The sequence below is a fragment of the Canis lupus genome, chromosome 33 (assembly GCF_048164855.1).
Source record: "Canis lupus baileyi chromosome 33, mCanLup2.hap1, whole genome shotgun sequence".
In the NCBI taxonomy this organism is placed as follows: domain Eukaryota; kingdom Metazoa; phylum Chordata; class Mammalia; order Carnivora; family Canidae; genus Canis; species Canis lupus.
The window spans coordinates 471,688-477,444 of NC_132870.1; the positions used below are offsets into that span (position 1 = coordinate 471,688).

Genomic DNA, 5,757 nt, shown 5'->3' on the forward strand with positions numbered 1-5,757 from the left:
TTTCTTCTTTCTTTCTTTCTTTTTTCTTTCTTTCTTTCTTTCTTTCTTTCTCCTTTCTTTCTTTTCTTTTTTCTTTCTTTCTTTCTTTCTTTCTTTCTTTCTTTCTTTCTTCTTCTTTCTTTCTTCTTCTTCTTTTTTTTTTTTTTTGGTTTCTTTGATCAGGGATCCAAGAAAATTCTATACATTGCAATTGCTTCATCTGGCTCTTTCAACCTGAGGGTTTCCCTTTCATCTCTTTTTGTTTTGTCTCCCTGTAACTTATTTTTGAAGAAACCAAGTCATTTGTCCTGTATTGTCCCCACCCTAGATTTTGCTTGACTACATACTCTCACTTTCATTTCACACATTCCTCTGGACCTTCTAGCTCTTGTAATCCAGCAGATACAAGAAGTTTGATCAGATTCAGGTTGGATTTTTTTGTTTTTTTCAAAACTCTTTCCTAGGTGCTAGAAGGGTTTTTGCCTGAAGGTAGCCATTTTTGAAACAAAACCAACTGTCAAGACTAGGCAGCCAACACACATAAATTCATGGCCCAAAATTAAGGAGGGACCTGTGTGACCGGCTGTGGTTTGGAAGGAGCCCATTCCTAACTCCGGTGCAGGTTGAGTCCGGCCACTCCAGGATGTCCTGGCTTCACCTGTGTTCCTGCCTCCCCTTTCCTGTTCCAACCACTTGGTGCCAGAAGTTCTATGTGGCTACTTCCTGGATGTCAGCATTTCCCTGAGAGCAGATTACTGTGCTATTTCTAGCTGATTGATGAGGGATCAACATTTTCTGGCAGCCACTGTTGAGATTCAGAGCATTTGCTCAGTGACACCTAGTGGCTTTAAAAGCATAATTTCTTAAGGTGTAGAGGCCCCTTTTTAATTTTTAAATACGTATTTTTATTGTAGTTTAGTTTTTAAATGTTTTCTTATTGTATTTTTTCTTTTTTTTAAATTGTATTTTTTCAATTGCAAAACTATCCCATCAGGGTTAGAAAACCTCAAAGGATATTGAGTAGTAATAGCCTTTGTGATAAGATTTGTTCCCAAATTTTAACTCACAATGTTTCTGGGGCACTATGTGAATAGAAAATGAAAGTCCAGGGATCCCTGGGTGGCACAGCAGTTTGGCGCCTGCCTTTGGCCCAGGGCGCGATCCTGGAGACCCGGGATCGAATCCCACGTCGGGCTCCCTGCATGGAGCCTGCTTCTCCCTCTGCCTGTGTCTCTGCCTCTCTGTGTGTGTGTGTGTGACTATCACAAATAAAAAATATTAAAAAAAAAGAAAATGAAAGTCCCACATGAGCACACACTCCAGGAGTAACCACAGATAATGTTAATGGTAGAGTATGCTCTTTAATGGCTGCATGGTATTTTGTAGGGAATAGGGCGTGCATAATTTATTTACCATATCCATTAATAGACTCTGGGGGAGATTTAAGTTTTTTTTCTATTATAAGCAATGTTTCTTTTTTTTCTTTTTTAAGATTTATTTATTTATTCATGATAGCCAGGGAGAGAGAGAGAGAGAGAGGGAGAGAGAGGCAGAGACACAGGCAGAGGGAGAAGCAGGCTCCACACAGGGAGCCCGATGCAGGACTCGATCTCGGGACTCCAGGATCACATCCTGGGCCAAAGGCCAGTGCTAAACAGCTGAGCCACCCAGGGATCCCCATAAGCAATGTTTCCACAAACAACTTTGTGCAATTGATTTTATACTTTTAAGAGTGCTTCTGAAGATGGTCATTTAGAAGCAGAATCGTTAGGTCAAAGAGAAATGAGCATTTTTCCACCAATCTGCTAATGTGTCTGAGGGTGCCTGCTTCCCCACATGCTCACACCACCACCATGTTATCACTTACGTAAAAATCTTTGTGTCATTTTTTAATCTTTCTACGTTTAAAAAAAAAAAGGAATTTTTGTTGCCGTGACGAGGTTGAGTTCAGTATGATTCTTTTTTTTCCTGATCCTTAATCTTCTTAGAGATAGTTCATGCTGAATTTGTCAGCTGGTGGTGGATTCCAATTCAGAAACAAGGATATTTTTGGCCTTTATTAATATTCACTAACTCAAATGATATTTATGGAGTGCCTAGTATGTGCCTGGCCAGTTTAGAGACACAGTGGTGAATAGGATATGAAACCTGCCCTGTGTTATTAAGGAGCCAGTGGAGGCTAGTGTATAAGTCAATCACTGTCTTGAGTGTGTGAATCAGACTCTACTGGAAGGAACCCAAGGCAAGCTCGTGCTGTAGAGAAGCAATTGAGGGGGGATTGGTCACTGGAAACCTTCGTAGAGGAGAAGGTATTTGAGCCAGGTCTTGAAGAATAAGGGTAGGCCAATGGGGCACAGGCCATGTGGGATCCAAGAAACACTCTGTGAAAGATAGAGTATAATTGGGGGACTTTGGGAAGATCCAAGTGGCTAGAAAGGGTTTGAAAAGCAGCTCAGATTTGAGACTGCAGAGGTGGGCACAGGCAAGATCATAGAGTTTAGATTTTATCTGTAAGGCCAATGTTTCTCAAACATTGGACACTTTTATTTTATCTATTTTTTTTTTTTTTAGGCGAGAGTATGAATGCAGTCCCTCATTACCACAAATTATGTAGTCGAGTTTCCCATACTAGGGGAAATTTCAGAGATCGCACATCAGAGTGCCATGGATAAACCTTGTCCTGGGAAAACCACCTTCATCATCACGGTATCTCCCCTACCAAGTAAGTATGGATACTTTTATTTTAAAAGAAAAGATTACCTCAATACTGTAATTGAAAAACCAATATCATTTGCCACAAACATGAGATACCAGAAAAATAAATTTAGTGAAAAAGAAAGAAAAAAACCTCAAGTGAGTACATTTGAACTGTTTAAGGTAAAATGAAATATATTAGTGAATCTAATCTGTTTGCAAAAAGAAATGCATGCCTAACATTATCTTCTTTGGGGAGAAAAAATTAAACGGTGTATAATCACTCAGTAATAAAGAGGTTCAGCTCCATATCATTTAAGACTAAGATGAGAGTTATGTCAAGATAATTCTGCTTCTGTTTTTGTGTTAATTTGCCCCCAGAATCTCAACACACCTGTGTAGATATTTAGAGCTACTCCCTGCCACCTAAAGAGCTGGATTATGGGGAGTCTGGCAGATGATCTCCCAGATTCCACAGCCAAGAACTGAAGTCCAAATCTTCTTACCTCAGGTCCTCATACCAAGTGGATATTTGGCACATGAAAAACTCTTAACGATACCTCTCTCCCAAAATGGAACTAGGCAGCCTCTAAGAGTGGTGACTTCCTGGGGCATTCCAGCAGACACCTGCCAGGAAGTGGTTTTCAGTTTGTCCTTAGTATCTAAAGTCCCTTATAATCCACAAGAGTAACCCAAAGATTGAGAACTTTCTTCCTTTGTTTTAAAACTAAAACACAGAGGGACGCCTGGGTGGCTCAGTGGTTGGGCATCTGCCTTCGGCTCGGGGTGTGATCCTGGGGTTCTGGGGTCAGGTCCCACATTGGGCTCCCTGCAGGGAGCCTGCTTCTCCCTCTGCCTGTGTCTCTGCCTCTCTCTCTCCCTGTGTCTCTCATGAATAAATAAATAAAATCTTTTAAAAATTAAAATACAGATAAAAGAAGGTTTGAGTTCTACAGAAAGAAATGCTCACATTTAAAGCAGTGATTGTTAAAGATCTACAGAACAGTAACTTTATCTGCATGTGTGTTCTATGTCCAGCAGCAAGAGTAATTGTTTAATAAACCACACAAAGCCCCCCAAACACGAATTGAAGACATGTCAAAGATCTCAAAACAGGGGCGCCTGGGTGATTCAGTCGGCTAAGCATCTGCCCTCAGCTCAGGTGGGGATCTCAGGGTCCTGGGATGGAGCCCCTCATCAAGCTCTCTGCTCTGCAGAGAGACTGCTTCTCTCCCTCTCCCTCTGGCCCCCATCCCTGCTGGAGTGCTCTCTCTCTCTCTCTCACACACACACACAAATAATAAAATATTAAAAAAAAAACACATGAATTCGCTAGTATATTTGATCTTTTAGTTACTAATTCAGGCAAGATAAACACATGGGTCATAATATCTTAGCTCTTCTTTGGATTGTACTCACCAATGGAAAGACAGACTTTTCTAGAATAGCAGAATAAGAAAAAAATGACTACAAATTTAGTGGCTTAGAACAACACAATTTATTATCAGTATTTTGTGGGCCAGGGATCTGAACATCCCTGCATCCTCAACTCAAGGTCTCATATGCCTGCCATCAAGGTGTTGGCCATGCTGCATTTCCAACTGGAGGCTCAATTATATCTGGAGGAATCTGCTTCCAAGCTAAATCAGTTTGCCTGCAAAATTTGTTTCCTTATAGCTGGATGATTTGAGACGCTGGCTTTTTGTAGCCACCACTTGGAACCATCTATAGATCCTACAAGCCACCCAAAGTACTTTGGCATGTGGGTTCCTTCAACATAGCCTGTTGCTTCATCAAGCCAGCTAGGAGAATCTTTTGCTCCAGTCTATTAGCAAAAAATTTTATATAATGTAGTGTAATCACAGGATTAACACCCATAACCTTTGCCATATTCTGTTGGTTAGGAGCAAGTCACAGGTCCTGCCAGCATTTACAGAGAGGTATCACACAAAGTCATGAATACTAGCAGGCCGGAAATCATTGAGGGCAGGGGTCACTTTAGAGACTGTTTGCCACATAAGAGAAAGGTCAGGAGAACCAGGGCTTCCTCATTGTCAAACCAAACAGATGATCTAGTCCTGGAAAAACTGGAAAGAACGCTGAATGGAGCAGGAACATGGGGTCTAGCCCTGGCTGTGTCATTAACTAGATCATTTATCCAGCTAGTTCCAGGACCTCAACTTCCTTACTTTAAAAATAAAATGAAGTAGGGAGACACTAATTCAAAAATGTAGATTAAAATAGCATGGACATACCATTGTTTGCCTTTAGCAAAAATTACAAATGATCACACTCAGAGCTTGTGAGTTTATGAGTATGCTCAGTCCTAAAAAGCAAGTTGCCATTAAAATATTCACACTTGTGTCAACTTGACCATGGGATTCCCAGATTTTTGGTTAAATGTTATTTCTGAGTATACCTGATGAGGTTGACATTTGAATTCATAGACTGAGTAAAGCAGATTGCCCTCCCTAATGTGGTGGCCACATCCTATTCACTGTAGACCTCGACAGAATAAAAAAGAAAAGAATTCTCTCTCTTTGCATGACTTTCTTTGAGCTGAGACATCTGTCTTCTCCAGCCTTTGGATTCAGGCTCAGACTAGTACTTAAACCACTGGCCCTCCTGGTACTTAGGCCTTCAGACTTGGACTGGGACCACACCACCATCAGCTCTCCTGGGTCTCCAGATTGGTGACTGCAGGGCTTCGGATTTCTCAGCCTCCATAATCATGTGAACCAATTCCTTATAGTAAATCTTCTTATAGACTCATATGATATTCTTTGACAAAGTAATCCATTCCTGGGATTTAATTTTAAGAAAATGTATAATTCAAAAGACTTTGTAAAACAAGCTATATGCACGAAGTTATTAACTGTAGTGTTATTTATAATAATGAAAAACTAAAAACAATGCACATGTTTAACAACTGGAGAATGGCTGAATAAATTATAGTGCATCCATCTGAAAGAAAATTATGCAGCCATTAAATTAATAATCATGAGGACTATGTAGCAACACAGAAAAGTATTTATAAATTGATGTGAATTTATTTTTTAAAAAAGCAGAACATATAATTATATA

General features: G+C 40.1%; 1 non-coding gene across 1 annotated transcript; it reads right to left on the bottom strand.

Annotated features, from left to right (window-relative positions):
- Window positions 1-2,547: 2,547 nt before the first annotated feature.
- Window positions 2,548-2,709, bottom strand: LOC140624039 (U1 spliceosomal RNA). Its single transcript, XR_012023584.1, has one exon. It is a non-coding gene; the product is annotated as a U1 spliceosomal RNA (small nuclear RNA).
- Window positions 2,710-5,757: the final 3,048 nt, after the last annotated feature.